Raw genomic sequence first — 22,769 nt, 5'->3', positions numbered from 1 at the left:
CATGAAGCATCCCCCCAGGGTCTTGAACCTGGGTCCTTGCCACCATATGACTCCTAGGCTAAGTACTTTTTTTTTTTTTAAGATTTGATATATTTATTAATGAGAAAGATAGGAGAGAGAGAGAAAGAACCAGATATCACTCTGGTACATGTGCTGCCAGGAATTGAACTCAGGACCTCATGCTTGAGAATTCAGTGCTTTAGCCATTATGCCACTTCCCGGACCACTAGGCTAAGTATTTTTATAAAGTTTTCTTTGCTGGGGACAAAGGAATGGGTTAGATATCACACGTAAAGTATGTAACTCATGACTGAAACATACTAGATATGTGCCCTAAAGTAGATGTTCTCTTGTTTTTCTTTATGGCCTACATATTGTTCTGTTTTAAATCATGGTTGTTTAAAGACTTTTTCAAGTACATTTCTCATATGAACTCCATCAAGACTTGTATCTAATTTATTTTAATATATTAAATTAATATTCAATATTAACAAATATTAATATTTAATATATGCATGTACTTAAGAAACATTCATTCATAAATGTTTTTGTCTGTTCAAATAATGATATATGGACATACATCAGTCAAGTTTTCTAGATTGTAGATGGCATTCCTTCAAAATAGATAACATGCATGCAGTAGACTGATAACTAACCTATGCAAACTGCTGCTATAAAGAAAGGATTAAAACCAAGTTGGAGTGATGGAAATCATTATAAGGAGCAGTCCTCCATCTTCTGTTGTCATATTGTCTGCCACTGACTCTGTCCTTACAGTCTCTTAGTGCAGCATAGCCTAAGTGTTTGTGAATTAAAAAAAAATTTTTTTTAATCCAGAAAGGCCAATGAGGTGTATGCTCTATTCTCCAATTTCATTAACAATTCACTCCCATTTGATGCAATAGCCAAGAAATAGTAATAAAACAAACTGCATGTTCTTCGATTTTGAGATGTAGCTGTGCAATAAATTTTGCCAAAGGGTATCTCGACATTGCTTCATAGATGAAGACATTTCACACAGTGACAATAGTAGAAAAGAAATGGATGTGTGGAAAAGGTGTTTATTGTTTTGTTTGGTTTTGCCACAAGGGTTGTAGGTGGGGCTTGATTACTGCATGGCTTCACTATTTCCAGTGCCCATTCATTTTGAAGGTGAGAGACAGGGAGAGTCAGAGAAGGAAAGATACCTATAGCACGGTTCCACAGTCTGTGAATCTCCTCTTATGCAAGTGGGGACTGGACACCTGAACCTGAATCCTCATGCACGACTACCTAAGTGCTTTACTAGGTGAGCCATCGCCCAGCTGCTGTGTGAAATATACTTTTAAAAACTTCAGAAAACATCTTTTAAAGAAATTTTAGCTTCTAAGAAAGCCATGTGTGTAGATGTATTTATGACATTCCATGTTTATTTAGAATACTAAAAGATAACTGTCAGTCAGGTATACTCTATCCTGCAAAGTTGTCCTTCAAATATGAGGGAGAAATAAAGGTCTTTTCAAATATTCAAAAGCTAAATTCTTGCAGGAATTGCTGAAAGTAGCCCCATAGGAGAAGAAACAAAGGGTTACATATCCTAACTGAGGCGAACAGCAACAGAGCAGAACTAAGAACACAATAAAAATAAGAAGGAATGACTAAATAAGAGAGAGGAGAGACTCAATGGATAGAACAATACTATCAAATACTAGTTAGTTCAAGACGTATAAATTCTTTTTAAGATATAATATGTGAGTTATTGTATGTATAGTAACCACAATACAAAACAAGGAATGTTTAGGCCAGAAGGTGGCACACCCAGTTAAATGCACACAGTACTAAGAACAAGGACCCATGCAAGGATACAAGTCTGTAGGCATCCACCTTTCTCCTCCATCTCTATCTCCCCCTCCTCTCAAGTTCTCTCTGTCCTACCAGTAAAATGGAAAAAAAAAATGGCTACCAAGAGCAGAGGCTTCATAGTGCAGGTACTGAGGGGCCCCAGAATTAACCCTGGAGGCAAAAAAAAAAGGGAATAGAAAGTACAAGCAAAGTTAGTGATAAAACTATCATAGAACCGGGAGTTGGACAGTAGTGCAGCTGGTTAAGCTCAGGTGACCCAAAGCTCAAGGACCGGCATAAAGATCCTGGTTCGAGCCCCTGGCTCCCCACCTGCAGGGGAGTCACTTCACAAGCTGTGAAGCAGTTCTGCAGGTGTCTTTCTCTCCCCTTCTCTGTCTTCCTCTCCTCTCTCCATTTCTCTCTGTCCTATGCAACAACAATGACATCAATAACAACAACAATAAAAACAACAAGGGCAACAAATGGGAATAAATATTTTTTTTAAATTATTATAGAACCCTATCAACACAAAATGACAGATAAAAACAAATGGAAAAAGAATCAACAATCTAAAATTGCCTTAAAAAATAGATGTAAATAAATCATATATAATAATTATCCTAAACATGAAAGGCCTAAATTCACTTGTCAAAGATTCAAAGCAGCTAAGCGTGTTAAAGAGTATGATCCATCTATTATATATCTCCAGGAAACATACAGTCAAAAAGACAAGTGGAAATTTAACGTAAGAGGATGGAGCAAGATGTTCCAGCCAACAGTGCAGAAAAAAAGGCAGGAACAGCAATTCTGTTCTCAGATAAAATATACCTTGAGGTAAAGAAGGTAAGTAGAGCAGGCGTCAACATCTGGTTGAGTGCATATATTATAATACTCAAGGACCGGTGTTCAAGCCCCCTGGTCCCCACCTTCAGGGAGAAAGGTTTGTGAGTGGTGAAGCAGTACTGCAGGTATCTCTCTGACTCTCTCCCTATCACTCCCTTCCCTTTTGATTTCTGGCTGTCTTTATCCAAAAGATAAAGATAAATGAAAAAACATTTTTAAAAGAGAAAGTAAATAAGTAGAGCTAGAGCGGGACATTACATTATGGTAAAGGCTCAATCCAACAGGAAAACATAACTATTATAAGTATATATACTCCAAATTTAAGTGCAAATATATAAAATAAATATATAAATATATATTAAATATAAATTCAATATAAATATATATTCAATATAAATTCAAATATATAAAATAAATATTCATTGACTTTAAATTAAAGGGAGATATTGACAGCAACACAATAACACTAGATCATAACACACCACTCACAGAAAGAGAATGATCATCCAGACCAAAAAAAAAAAAATCAGTAGAGAAATAGCGATTTTAAATGAAACCATAGAAACCATAGACAAAATGTACCTAACAGGTATATACAGAACTTTCCATCTCAAAAGAATTGAATACACATTCTTAAGTACACATGGATCATTCACAAGTATTGACCACATGATAGGACACAAAAATAGTCAAAACAAATATGTGAATATTAAAATCATGAAACATATCTTTTCAGACCATGATGCTAGAAATCAACCAGAAAAAAAAAGTCTGGAGACTAAATAACATGCTTTTGAGTAACACATAAGTCACTGAAGAAATTAAAGAAATGAGAATTTCACTATCAGTGGAAATGAAGAAACCAGTTATGTGACTCTATGGGAAACAGCAAAAGCAGTCCTGAGAGGAAAGTGGTCACATGCGGAGGTCCCTCCACAGGTTCATTGCAGTTTCGATGAAAAGGAATTTTCACAGGACACGAGTTCAAGGGTTTGATTTCTGGACCCCTTATTAAGTTGTACAAAGTATAGATTTTAAGAAAAAGAAAAGAGATGTGGTAAAAGGGGGTCCCAACGTCCATAATCCAAAATAGAGTGAGAGAAGCAGGTACAAAAAAGATACCTTTTTATCCTCTGTCACCCAATTATACCCCTTCTGAGGTCACCCTGGCATGTCCCTCTCTCTGTAGTACAAAAATAGCCCTCCACCAACTAAAAATCCACTTTTCATATGCAAATCTCTGTGCTATAAGCATGTTTCCCTGTTCCAAGTGTATGAATGTAGAAAAAAATAATCATCAGGAGCTCCTTCCCCTGAGCACTCCATCAATATAAGATCATAACAATACAGGCCCACATTAACAAAAAGGAGAAATAAACAATAAACCATCTAACAACCCAACTAAACCAACTAGAAATGGTGTAACAAAGAAATCCAACAGTCAGCAGAAGGCAGGAAATAGTCAAAATCAGAGCAGAAATCAATGAAATGGAAAACAAGAAGACCATCAGAAAGATTAATGAAATCAAGAGCTGTTTCTTCGAAGAGATAAATAAAATAGATAAACCACTAGCTGCATTCATTAAGAGAAAAAGAGAGAAAGATATGGTAAAATCACTCAGAAAGGAGTTATTACAACAGACAAGGCAGCGATACCAAGGATATGGTGGATATTTATATGAAAATAAATTCAACTTAGAAGAAATGGATATCTTCTTAGAGTCATACCAACTGCCAACTTTGAAACAAGAGGAAGTAGATAAACTTAACAGGTCAATCACCAGTAAAGAAATTGAAACAGTAATCAAAAACCTTTCCAAGAATAAAAACCCAGGTCCAGATGGCTATAGTAATGAACTTTTTTCAAACATTCAAAGAAGAAATAACACCCATTCTATTCTCCTCAAACTCTTCCAGAAAATAGAAGATAGCACACTCATAAATGCATTCTATGTGGCTAATATCACTGACCTCCAAAGCAGGAAGATACCCACAAAAAAAAGAAAACTTAGGCTTATATCCCTGGTGAACACTGATCCTCAACAAATTCTTAGCTAATTAAATCCAACAATATATTAAGGAATAAACCATCAAGCCCAGTGAAATTCATCCCTGGGAAACAGAGATGGCTCAACACCTGCAAGTCAATCAATGTAATCTGTCATATCAACAAAAAGAATAAAAAGCACACATACATCAAAAAGGACAGCAGCAACAAATGCTGGAGAGGATATCGGGACAGAGGAACCCTGTTACATTGCTGGTGGGAATGTAAATTGGTACAGCCTCTGTGGAGAGCAGTCTGGAAAACTCTCAGAAGGCTAGACATGGAACTTCCATATGATCCAGTAATTCCTCTCCTGGGGTTATACCCCAAGGACTCCATAACACCCAACCAAAAAGAGGTGTGTACTCCTATGTTCATAGCAGCACAATTCATAATAGCTAAAACCTGGAAGCAACCCAGGTGCCCAACAACAGTTGAGTGGCTGAGAAAGCTGTGGTATATATACACAATGGAATACTATGCAGCTATCAAGAACAATGAACCCACCTTCTCTGACCCATCTTGGACAGAGCTAGAAGGAATTATGTTAAGTGAACTAAGTCAGGAAGATAAAGATGAGTATGGGATGATCCCGCTCATCAACAGAAGTTGACTAAGAAGATCTGAAAGGGAAACTAAAAGCAGGACCTGATCAAATTGTAAGTAGGGCACCAAAGTAAAAACCCAGTGGTGAAGGGTAGACATGCAGCTTCCTGGGCCAGTGGGGGGTGGGAGTGGGCGGGAGGGATGGGTCACAGTCCTTTGGTGGTGGGAATGGTGTTTATGTACACTCCTAGCAAAATGTAGACATATAAATCAGTAGTTAATTAATATGAGAGGGGGAAAATCAATTGTATGTCTCAAAGTTTCTCAAAACACAAACTGAATCTTTTTAATATATAGGCTGTGTATTTGATATGCGGACTCTCTCAAAAGCCTAGACCAAGTAGATTAGAAGCATCCAATAGTACAGCTATATACAAGATACTGGATACTGTACAAACCATAACAAAAGGACTTTTCAAAGTTAACCCAATTACCAAATAATGTGATGATAACATTAACTATCCATTGTCTTTTGGAACCCTAAGACAGCAGGAACCTCACATCTCCACTATAGAGCCCCTACTTCCCCCAGTCCTGGAACCCTTGGATAGGGCCCACTTTCCCGTATGCATGTCCCAATGCAAACCAAATAACATTGCATCCGCCGATCACAACCTAACCAACGCAACGATTGCCACCTCAACATGCTTCACTTCAGACTGTGTCCAGAGACTTCACGTGTGGAATGACAACCCTTCAGCTTCATTACTCAGGTGAGACCTTTCCTTTTATAGTACACTCTAATTTCACCTCAGGTAGTTCACTTTCTAACAAAGTCCCATAACCTAGATATACACCAGTTTCTGTGAGAGAGAGCTTATGTTCACACGTACCCATAAACTACTGTAAAATATATACCTGAAAGCAGAAGTACACTAGAGTTTGCAGTGAGTACCTCCCTAACACTTCCTCTCCACTATTCCAAGCTTGGGATCCATGACTGCTCAACAAATTGTTTGGCTTCGTATGTTAACTCTCTTTTCAGTCACCAGGTTCCAGATGCCATCAGGTTGCTGGCCAGGCTTCCCTGGATTGAAGACCCCACCAATGTGTCCTGGAGCTCAGCTTCCCCAGAGACACACCTTACTAGGGAAAGAGAGGCAGACTGGGAGTATGGACCGACCAGTCAACGCCCATGTTCAGTGGGGAAGCAATTACAGAAGCCAGACCTTCTACCTTCTGCAACCCTCAATGACCCTGGGTCCATGCTCCCAGAGGGATGGAGAATGGGAAAGCTATCATGGGAGGAGGTGGGTTATGGAGATTGGGTGGTGGGAATTGTGTGGAGTTGTACCCCTCCTACCTTATGTTTTTGTTCATTAATCCTTTCTTAAATAAAAAAATTTAAAATAAATAAATAATAAAATAATAAAAAGTAATTAATCAAAAAAAAAAAGCACATGAAATTGCATGTTGTCTGGAGAGACATGGGTTAAGCGCAGATGGTGCAAAGCACAAGGACCCGCATACGGATCCCGGTTCGAACCCCTGCAGGGGAGTCCCTTCACAGGCAGTGAAGCAGGTCTGCAGGTGTCTCTCTTTCTCTCCCCCTCTCTGTTTCCTTCTCCTCTCTCCATTTCTCTCTGTCTTATCCAACGATGACATCAATAACTACAACAATGAAACAACAAGGGCAACAAAAAGGAATAAATAAATATTTTTTAAAAAGATGAAAAAAAAAAAAAGAAAGAAATTCCATGTTGTGGAGCTTTATTCTATAGAACTAACAAAAACGGTTAGTTTCAAACTGCTTTCTTTCTAGTAACAGTAACAGTTTCTGACTCATTTCTCCCACAATTCCTATTCTCTAGAAAAGCAGTTAACTTTTGCTTGGTGAAGAGTAATATCCAAAATTCCCACTAGTTACTGATATGTAAACGTGGGTTTTTATAAAGTGTATAGCTTTTCAAAGTATAATGTGAAAACTCTAGGTACAACACTAGCAACTCAGAAAATAATCATTTGTCAGCACATCTATGACACAGACATGAATGGTAAATTTTTCTATTCACTCAATTCAAGTAGTACTCAGTTAAGAAAAAGATAATAATAGTGATTATTACAGTGCTATAATCCAGAAATGTATTCCTAAGATTCTGGCTTCTTCACAAATTGCAAATACTTACACTAAATAATGCACATACTAAAATAGAGAATTCAAGTTTTATTGAAAATGTATAAAAATGGTCAAAATAACTAGACAAACATTTCATAGACTATGATGGATATTTAAAAACCATAGTTTATAAACTGCACAAGTAATCTCATTTAAAACCTAGAAAAATGAAGTGGACTAATATAATGAATGAGTCAACTGGCTTATAACAGAATTGGAAGAAAAGGGCTAGAATTTAACAGTTAATTTCATCTCAAATATGTCAAATTGTTGTCTACAAATAGTTGAGTAGGCACAAAATATTGTTCTGGCCAATTCTATATAATTGCACATTTACTTTTAAGCCCATTATTAGCGATGTTTGAGTATACGTTGACCTCTACAATTGTTTAAATGATGTTTTTTTAAAAACTTCATAAACCTGTTTAACTTCCCCAAAGGTCTTGGGGGGAGGGACTTTGAAATAGATGGTGAAGCTGTTCTAGCTCTCATCAATTGTCTCACTTCTTCAGCAAGCTACTCAGATTTCCAGTTGGGGAAGCCCTTCATGGCCAATCAGGACTTCCCAATCTTTTGGGTCACACCTCCTCCGTGGGCGTGACGTCAAGGCAAGCCCAGGCCAGCCACGTGGGTTGGAGAAGTGCGGCTTTATCTAGGCAGATGTTGTAGAGACCGCCGCCAGCAACGGTCCCCAAGGGTGGGGAAGTGGGCTGGGAGGGGCCCCGGGTTCCAGTGCTCACCTTCAGAGAACGCAGCTGTGAGCGGCTGGCAGACTCCGAAGGAGCCCGCGCTGGAAAAGTGCAAGCCCCCAGCGCAGCACTAGGGGCTGGAAAGACAGCGCAGGGGGAAAACTGGCACCTAAGGCTATGTAATAGGATCTGGGTCTTGTAAACCCTCCTCAGCAGGCACCGCCTCTCTCTCCCAGCTCCTCTTTTCAGCCCTAATTATCCTTTCAGCACCGTTTCCCCTCGCCTGTGTTTCCTTGGCTGGGAGGGGAAAAGCCTCCCCCTCCTGCCTGCTCTCGCCCTCACACAGACCCTCCTTTCAGACCCGCCCTCCTGTTCCCTGGGACCCATTTCAGAGACTTCGCTCACGCTGGGCGGGAACCGGCGTGACGAATTCCGCCCAAGGTGTTGATTATCCACCCTCTCCAATGTCTGGCTGGCCTCCCACCTTCACTAGGGCTCTGGTGGTGGGGAGGGGTCACAACCGCACCCCCAGGAACCGACGGCTCGGGATGTTGCAGGCAGACACCCCCAGCCGACAGAGTCCCAGTGCTGCAGCTGCAGCCCGCGTGCTCGGTGCCACGTCGGAGCTGGTTCCCCCGCGCAGTAGCTGCCCGCGCTTGGTCCCCGTGCGCGCCCAACTCCCGGGATGCTCGGCCTCCTCTCGCTCGTGTCTGAGAGTGCAGCTGGCTGCATCTGGGACCTGGGGCCGAGCCTGGCTTCCAGAGCCTCGCTGAGCCTTGACCGCCCCAGCCTTACACTTTAAATGGGGTGCAGGGCGCTCAAAGGAGGGGAGGCCCGTGAAAGAAGGAGGAGTGGCCATGAGTTAGTTGCCGGTAGCTTTGGGGAGGTTACTGCCAACCTTTTTTTCTCCGGGATCTGGAGTCTAGGTCGTTTTAACCCTTTACTTTTCAAGGAAGAAGAGTGCTTCCCATTTAGAAATAAAATGTTCTGGCGGGTTGCAGCGGTTTCCTCCCCATACGAGAGGCTCGGGGTATAGAAGGTGAATGAAGAAGGGATGAGAAGGTAAGCAGCGAGGGAGGAGGGCGTGAGGAAAACATTTCCCTTACACAGTGCAACGGCTTGTTTCCTAACTTGGGAGCCCCTCTGTGGCTCCAGGAGACGCGGAATGGAAAAGTACATCCCGGACGTGCTCTCTCTCCCAGGCAGAGTTTACCTGTGTTCTCGGAAAAGCAACGGATTTCTGGCGAGCGCCAGGGGAAGTGGGGGGGTGGGGAAAAGAAAGTGCATGTGTTGTTAAGCCTGACAGTGTTCTGAACTATTTCCTGACTTGCATTGTTAGAAATTTTTGGAGCTAACACTTTTCTGTTGAAGCTGACTTTTTTTTTAACACCTATGTGGCTAATTTTTCCCCTCTCCCAGTTCTATTCAAGGACCCTCACCATTCACCATATCGCGCCAGTGTCACGTACCTTGTTCAGTTCTTGGTCATAAAATTGTCTTCAGCCTGTCTGTGTGGTCCCGGAGGGTCGGTGGCAGGCAATTTCCAAAATTGAGGTAATCAGAGATCAGATGAATTTGAGACGACCGGCCAAAAAAAATAAAAATAATAAAAATAACATTTAAAAAGGATGGGGGAGGCTCAAATGTTTGGTTCTCACCTAGTTCAAAAGTAAATTTCACGACTATTCTTTGACTATTCCCGTTCCACTTCAGACTTATAATTCTTAAAAGAAAATATTTTCTGTGCTTTAAAAATAAGTTATCTTTATTATTGCTATTGTACAGATACTTTTGCTCCAGTCCCCTTCCCCTGGTAGCTGAAATTCTCCTCTTTTCAGTATCCCAAAAAGCCCAGGGAAGACTCAGCAGAACCCAGGAAGCGCAGAATCGGGAGAAAAAAATTGCCTGGGACTGGTTCAAGTCCCTAGTTCAATGGGCTGCTAGAAGCCAGAACTGGGTAATTCTTTCCAGACGTCTTGACTTCTCCTTTTTCGCTGCTGTTGCCTTTCTGCCTCCTCCAACTTAAGGGGTCTTAACTAGTGAGCTGGTGGGTGTTTTTAATAGGGCGGAGGAGGGAGGGGGGTAGGGGAGTGGAGAAGGGAGGTGCGCACTGGGGAACCCAGAGGGGAGGGAACTGGGAGCTTAGGCTGGCGGGAGGGCGGAAGGCGGGAGGGGGTGAGGGAAAGAGAGAGAAATTGGCCATTCAAAACCCTTTCTGAGCTAGAGGCCGATTCTAAACTCCAATGAACTCAATTAACTTGTGCAGCTAAATGCAGTGCACACATGCTAACCACCGCACGGTGCCCCTTTTCCCCTCTGCGATGGAGGCAGGAGCATCTCCAGCTGCTGTCTTGAGTTACAGGATTCCCAGTTCAAGAGAAATGCCCAGTAGTACTGATATTTAAGTAACTTGTTTTAAGCCCAAATGGTGCCCTGAGGCTAAGTAACCGCCCAGAGGAGAGTTGGCTGGAAAGGCAGGAGAGAGAGAGAGAGAGAGAGAGAGAGAGAGAGAGAGAGAGAGAGAGAGAGAGTATACACACCTGGTTTACCACTTGTTAACCCGTTCTTCCTGTGGGTGGGCGAAAATAAGCTGAATAATCACTTTTTTTCTTAAGCTAGTCCTCCAGTATGAGACCACTAACAGCGTATTTTAAGTGAGATATGATAAAAAAAATTTTTTCCCTGAAAGACTGGAAGAGTGCCCTTTAAGAATTTAGCCATGACGGAAGTGAATGCAAGCTTCTTGCAATATCACGAATGAAAACGGTTGTTTAATCCCCCTCTCTGAGATGACCTTTTTTTCATTTCCCCCAAATGGGAAGTTGTTATTATTATTATTATTATTATTTCCTCGGTTTTTCCTGCCCACCCCATCCCCAGCCATTATTTCTGTGGTCCAAGCCTGCACGGCTCCTGATGGTGTAAAATGGACAGAAGATGGCACTGTTTAGGAAAAAATGAGAATGAGTTTACACTTTAACATGAGTGTTAGAAACTACCCAAAAGGAAACATAACATAAAAGATATTTCTTTGCTGTTTATTTTACCCCCTTCTTTTCCAAGGGTTCTCTGAGGTGTGTGGTTTCAAATTTGATTAGGCATTAAAAAGCGGATGCCTGCTCCTTATAGAGTTTGAGCAATAATAAATGAATCCCAGAAGTTGAATAAACCGGGAGAGACACTTTCAGCAGGTCAGGCAGCCTGTGACAGGGAGGGATGTGACTATAGGTCAAGAATTTTATTGCAATATCAGGTAGTTTGCTAACCCTGTCCTCAGGGGCCAACCTGCAAACTATGAGCCATTTCCGAGAACCCCGCCCCTTTCCCACCCCCACACATGGTGGCTGCCCTCCTGGAAGTCTTCAGGGAGCCTGGTGGCTTCACAGCATGCTGGGAGACCCTCCACTAGGACTTCCCCTCCCCCAGGCTTCCAGGCTTCAGCCTTTGTTTGAACCCAGTTTTTTAGATGGTTCAAGTCTTGAGCAACTGGCTTCAAATACAGAGTACCATTTCCTCACACTTAATCAGACTTCTGCTTCTCGATTTTTCATTTTCTGAAAGTTTTTAAACGCTTCATTTTAATTTCAAATGTATGTATTGTCTAGTGTATGCCCTCTTCCATGCAAAACAGATTCTGTTGATTTAGATGTGAAGTGAAAGTTGTATGAGACTGCCAGAACACTTAAGCTTAGCTCTAAACTATAGGAATGTTTCTGTGATGTAGCATTCTTCATTATTTTCACGCTAATAGTTAAAACAATATAACTCGGTTTCCTTATTAAAAAAAAAAAAAAAAAAGACAGTTGTTTCTTTGTTTCCTTTACTTGTAATTCATGGTCCATAAATTAAATTGAATACTTCCTGACTACAAGTGAATGTAAAAAGGGGTTACTCTTGGAGATTTTTCTATCAGTCATCCTCACCCCAACCCCAAGTCCTCCAGCAAGAGAATTTAGCACAGGCTCACACAGTTTATGTCATTTTAGTGACTCATGTATCCATTGGATCCTCTTAAGAAGGGGACTCAGAGTGATACCTTAGATTCAAATCTCACTTTTGGTGTGTACTATTTGCGTGATCCTGGAAGTGCAGTTCATCATTTTAGACCTTAGCTTATCAGTTACTAAATGGCAGACAAAAAGACAGACAGAATCACTGTTGTGATAAGATGCATTCTGTTATGTTATGAGATTAATGTAGCACCTAAATTAAGTGCTTAGGGAGAACAGTAATTTATAACATAACTTTTATGAATATTCAAAAAGTATTAGTACCCTTTTCCTGACTTTAGTTCCTCCAGTTATTCTTCATAAGCCTATGCTCACTTAGTTAACTTGCTTGATCTTTTGGCTGTCTTCTCATTGACTTGCAAAGATTGAATTACTCATTGTGTCCATCGATGTACCCTAAAACCTACATTTTTTAATCCAAATTAGCTGAGTCTAGACCTGAGTTAATACTACCAGTCATCTAGTCATGAAGCAACCAGTTAGAACTGAGATCCAGTTTTAATATCGTTATGACACCAATTACATAACACTAGATAATCAATTTAAATCTTAGCTTTCAATTTTAAAAGTGCATTCCTTGACTCAGAATATGAATGTGTCAGGTTTGCACATTCTAAGACATGCCCTGTACTTTATCCCTGTTACTTTCTGAACTGTATGAGACAACATAGCAAAGAACTTCAGACGTAAAACATTTATTTTTGATTGCCACACTTCTACAACACAAAGTAAGTGTTCTTATTTCAGAGAGAGGAAGTATTCAGAGCAAAGATTTAGTTGGAAACCTAAAATGTTGGCAAGGAACTGGGGCTGTAACTTATTCCCCAGGCTTTAGGTATGTCCATCATCCTTAATAGAAGGAAGGCCAGAGAAAACAACACAAGTCCCTTATGCTGGAGGTCCCCAGACCTCCAGTCTCACCTCCCACTAGGGTTAAAAGCAAACAATTTAACAAAAAGCAAAGTAACAGAGACAGGTAGAAGAGAACAATATTTTGTAGAAAGACATACACCCATTCTCTATATTGTACAACATTTCAAGATAAATCTTTTTCCCTTTCTAGAAAAGCTCGAAGTGCTGAATCTGGCAGTTCTAGAGGTGTTGCATAGTGGATATTTCTGCCCTATTTCAAAACCTTCAGATTTTCCCAATAAGTATTTATTGCTTTTTTTTTTTGTAAGAAGTGTCTTTACATGCTTATTAAAGACTTCAAAAATTGTTCATGTATTTCAATTTTTAAAATGGAAATAAACTTGACTGAAAGTTTACAAACTTGTAAGACATTTAAAATAATAGTAAACCAGGGGCCTGGTGGTGGCATGCCTGGTTGAGCGCACATGTTAAAGTGGGCAAGGACCCAGTTTGGAGCCTCCAGTCCCTGCCTGCAGGAGGAAAGCTTCACAAGTGGTGAAGCAGGGCTGCAGGTGTCTATCTCCTTCTCTCTCTGTCTCCCCCTTCCTCTCAATTTCTGGCTGCCTCTATCAAATAAATAAAGATTTTTTAAAAATTCAAAAAGGAAAAAAAGATTTGTTTATTTTAAAAATTATTTTAAAAATTTATTAAAATTTTATTTTTATTTAAAAATATTTTTATTTAAAATTATTTTATACAGATTTATTATTTATCTATTTATTTATTTATTGCCTCCTGGGTTATTGCTGGGGCTCGGTGCCTGCACTATGATTCCACTGCTCCTGGAGGCCATTTGTTCCCCATTTTGTTGTCCTTGTTATTGTTGCCATTGATGTTGTTGTTGGACAGAGAGAACTCGAGAGAGAAGGGGAGAGAGAGAGGGAGAAAGAGAGACACCACCTGCAGACCTGCTTCACCTCTTGTGAAGCAACCCATCCCTCACCCCCGCAGTTGAACAGGGATCCTTATGAAGGTCCTTGAGCTTTGCCCCATGTGCGCTTAACCCTTCCCCCTGCACTACCTTCCAACTCCCTTCTATGCCATTTTAATAGTGTACTTCCATGAAACAAAAAAGTACAAATTTTTTCCATTTGTGAATGCCTAATATCTGACTTTAAAGAAGACAGTTACTTACTACTCTTATCTGCTGTGATACAAAATGAATGATGGAACTGCTTTTTGCCTGTCTATGGCAATCTTACCTGAGAATTGCAAGTTAAAAACTGCATTTCCCATAATCCTTTGTGTGAGCGGGCCAGTCAGACAATGGGCGTGTGTGGTGGGAGGAGTTACAAGGGACAAGTTACAAGGGTGTGGTGGGAGGAGTTACAAGGAGTCTACCTGAACCCCTGTGATGGGAACACATCATTGTGTCTTTTCCTGGAAAGAGAGGTGGCAAATAAAGTATTTTCTCCTTATCCCTTTAAGTCTTTCTCCGTACTTAAAAGATCCCAATGAAAGTATGTAACTGAGTTTCTGTCCCTTAACTGCTGCACCCTAACTCACTCCACGTGGTCCGGGTTCACTCCTTGAGGTGTTTACTCCATGCCTTACCTGGCAAAACTCTTAATAAAATTGCTTTTCTCCCTTTAACCTTGTCTGGCAAATTCTTCTTACTAATCTGTATCCTACACATACTTTAGCTAACCAATATTTTTCAGTATCCATTGTGGCATTCAATTTGTTTGTTTGTTTTGCAATGTAGGGGGCCTCACTTGCACTATTATCCCTTTCCTGGAATGATCCCCACCCCCACCCCTCACCCCTGCTATACACACACACACACACACACACACACACACACACACACACACACACACACACACACACACACACACACACACTAGTTTCTTTCCAGATAGAGATATAGAGGCAGACAGACAGGAAGAGAGGAAAGGGAAAGACAAGAAGAGAAAGGGAGAAACACCACAGCAGAACTCCACCATCAATAAGACTTCTCTAATTGCTCTGTTGCAGTCATGTGGTACCAGGGCTCTAACATGGGCTTCATGCATTAAGGTGGGGTGAAGGCCTGGCCAAGTAAATTGTCTGTTTCAGAGTCACATGCAGAGCCACTACTCCAGCCTGACCTTGTGTAACCAAGTGAATTGTCTTCAGAGCCCTCAATTGTGATTTTAATTGATATGTGTGTGTGTGTGTGTGTGTGTGTATGATATGTAATTGGAAACTGGAGTTTATTAGTATTTTTATGTTCTTTCACATTAAAATGGGGACACAGGAATTTTATACATTGCAGTTCTGATTCTAAAACAATATGAATAACCTACATGTATGCTGACATTAAAGTATGTTCCTCTGGGCCACCAAGATAGCTTATTCAGAAGCTCTGCTGCTTTGCTGTGCACAGTTCAGGTCTGAGCCTGGTCCTCAAGGCACTGAGGAAAATGTCAGTGCTGTGGTGTCTTTCCCCCTCTCCCTCCACTTCTCTTTCAGTCTGAAAAAAACTGGTCCAGAGCATCAGTGACAAAAAAGTTTAAAATTTTGTGGTAAAATATCTGTTTTCCTATCTTATACTTTGCCATTCATGAATCTATAACATGTACTGATCATTTGGAAAACATTGGTTTACTGAAATGGATATTTCCCACAATTTAATGTACTTTATTATTTTTCATTATCTTTATTTGTTTATTGGGTAGAGATAGTCAGAAATCAAAAGGGAAGGTGGAAATAGTTTGTTCTGCTTTACATCTTAACTCTTTCTCAGCCACCAGGTTCCAGATGCTACCATGATGCTAACCTGATTTCCTTGGGCAGACCACCCTACCATGTGTCTTGGAGTCCCACCTCCCCAGATCCCTGTCCCACTAGGGAAAGAGAGAGACAGGCTGGGAGTATGGATAGACCTGCCAATGTCCATGTTTAGTGAGGAAGCAATTACAGAAACCAGACCTTCCACCTTCTGTACCCCACAACGACCCTGGTTCATACTCCCAGAGGGATAAAGAATAGGGAAGCTATCAAGGGAGGGGATTGGATATGGAGCTCTAGGGGTGAGCACTGTGTAGAAATGTTTCCCTCTTATCCTATAGTCTTGTCAGTATTTCCCAATTTATAAATAATTTTTTAAAAGAAGAAGAGACATCTGCAAACCAGCTTCACTACTCTTGGAGCTTTTCCCCTTCAAGAGGGTACTGGAGGTTTGAACCCAGGTCCTTGTACATTGTAATATGTGCTGTCTTCCAGGTACACCACCACCCAGATCCTAATTATATTTTATTACTCAGTGTAAAAAATCAGAACTACTGAAATACCTGATTTTGGATAAGGGAAGTGGCTCAATGATAAGAGTGTATTTTTGCCTTACAAAAGTGTTTCTCTGTGTATCCATGGCCAACATCACATTATCAGTGGTGTTTTCCATTATTTCTCTTTCTCTCTCTCTCTCTCTCTCTCTCTCTCTCACACACACACACACACAAGTTTTCTTTTGAAAATACACTTAAATAACCACCAATCTCATCTAATCTATTTTCAAATCCTAGACAATTGTCATAGGAATGGTGATAAGAGAGGTCCTAAATTCTCCTTAGCACTCAAAAGTTCAGTTATTATCCTGTCATTTACTATAGCCATTCTTTGTTTTTCTTTTGTTTTGTTTTTTACTGTGTGTAAAATCAATCACACTTTACTCATTTTTCAAAAACTATTGTCTTCCAAAGACCTAAGTCTGAATAATTATAGTTTGTAAGTTGACTATACAAGTAAAAAAAATATATATATATATATCCTGTGATAAATGTGATTAGCTCGAAAATGTTTCTACCTGACAACTAAAGCTGTATACTTCCCATGTCTTTACACAGAATATTTAAGAAAGACTTATTTGGGGAGTTAGAAGATAGCTCAACTGGTAAGATATCTTTCCATGTCTACTGAACAAGTTCAAGTACCAGCACTAACCGCATGGGGGTACTATAGTACTTGCGAAAGTTTCAGTGCTGTGGTATCTCTCTGTATCTGAAATGTAAAAGAATGAGTAAACAGAGTATTGAAATTGTACATGAATGAGGCCCAAGCAAGGAAAAAGGAAAAGGAAGGAAACATATTCAAAGGCTGAAATTCAATGAAACTGATCATTTTTACTGTTTTCTCAAGGGCCTTTGGAAATGATATGGGATTCTATTTTTCTATGATTACAGGAAGTAAATAACACATAGATTTGACAGTAAAGTTTACTATCACTGCTTTGTTTCATGATAAAGCAATAGCAGTTATATCTACCACTAGGTTCTCATCATTTGGTATAAATGAGTAAAGTGAAAAATATGAATAATTTTTCATACTATTATAAAATTAACATTGATCCGCTGAAAGGGTCTTGGAGCACCCAAGGGCCAACAGACCACCATTTTGTGGAGTTGGGGTTTAATTTATGCATACCAAAAGTGAGACTGTACAATTACAGATGTTTCACTTTAAGAAAATCAAAAGCTGTTGCTTTCTCCCCCATTTCATTGCAAGGATTAGTGGTTTATATAATACACAGCTGACATGTAGGCACAACCTCTAACCTTTTAAGAAGTTATCTACTGGGTCCTGGTGGTGGCACACCTGGTGGCACACAAGTTACAATGTGAAAATACTTAGGTTCGAGTCCCTGGTCCCCCCTGTAGGAGGAAAGCCCTACAAGTGTTGAAGCCAGTCTGCAGGTGTCTCTCTGCCTCTCCCCCTCTCTATCTCCCCTTTCTTCTGGATTTCTGGCTGTCTCTATCCAATAAATAAAAGATAATACAAAAATGAATATATATATATATATATGGTATCTACTAGTGAGAATAGACACAGCAATATGATGTGCCTGTCATATCTCTATGGCTGTAGGAACAAAAAGGCTTAGTGTGACACAGATTCAGAGAATGCAACAGATATTGGAAGACTTACAAAGCTTACAGACACATGTGAAATGTGACTTCTTGTCTGATCTCAAAATTGTTTAACAATGAGGGTTCAAACACAGACTTCAGGTTCATGAACAGTAGACTTCTATAACAGTCTGAGTTGTGCAAAGATGGAAAGAGATTGGACTGGAATTGATTTTTCTAGTTCTAAGTTTGGATGATACAAAAGGATTTCCAGTGTAAGTAAGCCATTTACTTTAGTGTTATTTTCAAGGTTAAACACTTGCAACTCTAGGATTTAGTTCAGACAAAAAAATTAAGGGGATATAGATATATTTATCATTAGATTTCAAGGTGTGAGTAAAGGGAAATACTGAAACTTCTATCAAACACTTAGGAAATTAGAAAGAGCATTTCTTTTTCTTTCTTCTTTTTCAAATTATCTTTATTTATTTGCTATAGACAGCCAGAAATCAAGAGGAATTGGGAGATACAGAGGGAGAGAAACAGACAACTGCAGCCCTGCTCCGCCACTCACTAAGCTTTCCCCCTGCAGGTGGGGACTAGGGGCTCAAACCCAGGTCCTTGTGCATTGTAACATGTGCACTCAACCAGGTGTGCCACCACCTGGCCCCAGAGTGAGCATATATATTTTTTAAATTTTTTATATTTATTTTATTTATTTATTCCCTTTTGTTGCCCTTGTTGTTTTATTGTTGTAGTTATTATTGTTGTTGTCATTGTTGGATAAGACAGAGAGAAATGGAGAGAGGGAGGGGAAGACAGAGAGGAGGGACAAAGATAGACACCTACAGACCTGCTTCACCACCTGTGAAGCAACTGCCCTGCAGGTCAAACCAGGATCCTTATGCCGGTCTTTGTGCTTTGCGCCACCTGCGCTTAGCCCGCTGCACTACAGCCCGACTCCCCAGAGTGAGCATATTTTAAGAGACTGAAATATCTTTTGATTAATTGATACAGATAAAAATAACTTTTATCATAGCTTTTGAAGATCTTTCTATATCAGGTAGTTATTTATCAATTATTTATTCATTGCTATTACTTATTGTTTATTTTATTTTATTTTTACGAGACTACTATTCAGATCTAACTACTGGAGCTGCTAGGGATTAAACCTGAGATATCTGAGCCTCAGGCATATAAGTCTTTTCATTACTAATATGCTATATCCCCAATTCAGTCCTTGGTCATTTCAAATTCAACTATGAAAATTACTAAAACTATATTTTCTTGTTTCCTGGGCTTTGCTTCCCTGGGTAAACTTTTTCAGATAGATGTAAATACAGTGAGACAGAGAGAGATAGACCACAATACAGAAGCTTCCTCAATACCATGGGAGCAAGGGCTGAAACCTGGCTTATATGCCTGGTGAGTTACACTTCTGGATCTAAAGCTTTGTTTTAAAAATAATCTATATGGGAAAAAAAAGCAAAAATCCAAACATCATCAGACATTCTACAATATCCTTTCACATCTCTTTCAAGGGATGAGGAAATTAACTTTAGACTATTTTATAGAATAGACTAAATCCTAAAGATAATCAAAAGCATTTTGAGTTTTTATTTGCTTGACTATAAAATCCCTAAATACAAACAGCTAAATGATTTACTAAGAAAAGAAAAAAAAAATGTAAAGAAATGTTTGTATTTGGGAACTTAATCTTAAATCACTGAATAGTTTTACTTCTATGTTATTGAGGATTTTCTGTTTGTTTGTTTTTTGGTTTTTTTTGGGTTTTTTTTGTTTTTTTTATTTAATATAAGAATTATATCCAGGGTACAAGCTCAATGCTGGAGTATCTGGCTAGCATGCATGACTCTCTGGGTTCAATTCCTGCACCTTATAACATGGTAAACCAGTGCTCTGGATTCTGTCTCTGTCTCTTGTGTGGACAGGTATCTAGTTCAACTGGCAAAGTTCTAACCTTAGTCCCTGAGTTCAAGCCTGAGCACCAGATAGAAGTACCACAGATAGCACCAAGAGAGTCCCTTTGTATGGTGGAGCAGTGATGGGTTGTATTTCCTCTCTCTTTAAATAAACAGTGAAAGAGTTACCTGGGCATGGTCACTCAGCATCAATATCCTGAACCTGGGCTTATTTCCCAGTGCAACATAATAAATAAATAAATAAATAAATAAATAAATAAATAAATAAAGCAAAATAAAATTTACAAGAGAAATTAATAAAAGCATAATGTTTTTCTTGAGACTACAGTGTGTGACCTAACTATCCTTTTACATTTCAGTGGTCTACATTGTAATGACTGAGGAGAAGATGTTGACATGTGTTTGTCCACAAGCAATTTTTAATAATCTTGGTTGTGGAAATAGACTGAGTAACCACATTATTTTAAACAATCTGTTATATTATTTCACTTCCTATGAGATATTTAATCTAATTCTTTAAAAAAATATTTATTAGGGGACTGGGTGTTGGTGCACACCTGGTTGAGTACACAGGTTACAGTGTGCTAGGATCAAAGTTCAAATCCCTGGTTCCACCTGCAGGGAAAAAGCTCCACAAGTTGTGAAATAGTGATGACAGTGTCTCTCTGTTTGTCTCTCCCTTGCTATCTTCTCCATCCCTCTCAATTTCTGTCTCTATCCAATAAATAAATCTTATAAAAATGTTTCCAAAAGTGAATATATACTGAAAAATTCCATATGATTTCATGGAATTCACAGAACACTTTGTCTAAAATCTATCACAGACAGGGTTGAAAACTATGAAACTCTAAATTTTTCTGATTAATTAAAATAAAATGACATTTAATTTTAAAATGAAGACAAAGGGAGAAAAATCTAAGCAAACATTCTGTTTTCTCTAGTGATTCACTCTATTTTTTTCAATGCATCAATTTGGGGCAGGAAGAATTGTAAATTAAGAGAATCATGACCATTTTAGAGAATGCTATCCTAGGAGAATAGGAAATCAGGAATATACAATTTTTCAAGAATCTACTATGTTTTCTTCTCCCCAGTCACTAGAACCTGATTTTAAGATGAAGAAAACTCAAATGCTAATCAACATTCTGGGTGAGAAGCCTGTCTTCAGAATTAGACAGCTGATAGTCTTGGCAGGAAAAAGCCTGAACCAATTTAGAAAAGTGAGATTTCCTACCTTTATCCAAGAAAGGTGTTAACTTCAGGACCCAATTAGCAGACTCACGTCCTGTTAGTGCCATTAACAGTCCTAACTATGCCATTATGAAGTGCAGCTCCATGCATTGCATTAGTCATATCCTGTTATGAACTAATAACTTGAGAATGAAAACTGGTCATTGTGATGCTGTTCAAAGGATTTGTGTTTTCTTGAATTATAGAAATATCTTATCCTCTATCATTTTCTTCCTAGTAGTGTAAAGTTTTAGCATTCAACCTAGACTTGTCAAACAAATCTGAGAACTTAATATGTGGTGATTCTATTGATATATTATAACCTGTCATCTATCAATATTTTGATTTAGTTCCTGACTCATCTCTTGCAGAGGGCACCTGCTATTTGCTCAGAACAGATTCGTCTGTCAGGTTTCTAATTAAGCAATTTAGGAAGAAGCCTTCCTGCTTGCTTTGAAAAGACAGGTGGCTCCAAAAATCAGTGGTGAAAAGACATTTAAATATTTCTAACAGTAGGGGACAGCTGGTGGCGTACAAGGACCCAGGTTTGAGTCCCTGGTTCACCTGTAGGAGGAAGCTTTGCAAGTGGTGGAACAGGGCTGCAGGTGTCTCACTGTCTGTCTCTCTGTCTCCCTCTCTATCTCCCTGTTTCCTCTCAATTTCTGGCTGTCTCTATCAATAAATGAAGAAAATAATTCTAAAAGTGTAGAATTAGCATGGATTCCATCACAATCACCTGTGTCCAAACTCAGTGCTTTTTTAAAATGCTTTTTATTATTTTTTTTTACCTTTATTTATTTATTGGATAGAGACAGACAGAATTGTGAGGGAAAGAGGTCATGGAGAGGGAGAGAGACAAAGAGACACCTGCAGCACTGCTTCACCACTTGCTAAGCTTTCTCCCTGCAGGTGGGGACCAGGGGCTTGAACTTGGATCCTTGTGTATTGTAACATGTGCACTCAACCAGGTGCACCACCACCTGGCCCTCAAACTCAGTACTTTTTTGTCAGCATCTACAGAGGTGAGTTCTGGTAACATGCCTAATCAGAAAATACCTGCAGATAATTTCTGTGCATTCTGAAATTCAGAAACTTGTGCTTTGGGGATGTCCTTGAGGAACTTCGGTTTCCTAGATATATATTTACAAATTGAAATGTCTCCTTATTCTATTTAGATAATAAGAATAATAGTACTTTTGTATTGGAAAATAAATAGTAAATTCCAAAGCATTTATGTTTTATTAAGCACATTGATTTTGTTATCTATATGAATATCTAACAGTTACGGCACCAGTCAATATTGTTTATTATTTACTTTCTATGTAAAGTAGGAATTAAATCATAACACTTTTTTTATTGTCACAAGGGTTATCACTGGGGCTGGGTCACTGCCCAAGTAACACCACTGTAGCAATTGTTTTCTCCTTCTTTGTTTCTTCTTTTTTTTTTTTTTTAATGGGAAAGAGAGAAATTGAATATGGGAGGGTGTGATAAAGAGAGAAAGAGACACCTACAGCCTTGTTTCATCACTTATGAAGCTTCCCAGCTGCAGGTAGGGACCAGAAGCTTGAAGCCAATCATTGTACATGGGCTCAAATGGGTGATCTATCACCTGGCCCCTAAACCACTATTTTGAAGTTGATGTGGTGAGAAGCTGAATGGTGGCCACGCACCTACTAGACAACATAGATCACTATGTGCAAAGACCTGGGTTTCAATGCTGAGT

General features: G+C 39.4%; 1 protein-coding gene and 1 pseudogene across 3 annotated transcripts in view; one reads left to right on the top strand and one right to left on the bottom strand.

The window, feature by feature from the left end:
- Positions 1-10,169, bottom strand: part of HAS2 (hyaluronan synthase 2) — a 31,989-nt gene extending 21,820 nt beyond the window's left edge. Inside the window, exon 1 of one of the 2 annotated variants that reach the window (XM_007520808.2) lies at positions 9,592-10,169. The gene's annotated coding sequence lies outside the window, so the exon portion shown is untranslated. Of the gene's footprint in view, positions 1-7,890; positions 8,020-9,591 lie in introns of those variants that run through there. The other variant, XM_060195645.1, reaches the window with a different exon arrangement.
- Positions 9,288-22,769, top strand: part of LOC103111538 (small ribosomal subunit protein uS5-like) — a 60,631-nt pseudogene continuing 47,149 nt past the window's right edge. Inside the window, exons 1-2 of the transcript XR_009552610.1 lie at positions 9,288-9,381; positions 9,553-9,676. The product of XR_009552610.1 is annotated as a small ribosomal subunit protein uS5-like (transcript). The remainder of the gene's footprint in view (positions 9,382-9,552; positions 9,677-22,769) is intronic.

Source organism: Erinaceus europaeus, chromosome 1 (assembly GCF_950295315.1).
Source record: "Erinaceus europaeus chromosome 1, mEriEur2.1, whole genome shotgun sequence".
In the NCBI taxonomy this organism is placed as follows: domain Eukaryota; kingdom Metazoa; phylum Chordata; class Mammalia; order Eulipotyphla; family Erinaceidae; genus Erinaceus; species Erinaceus europaeus.
This window is presented reverse-complemented; position numbering and strand designations above follow the sequence as displayed.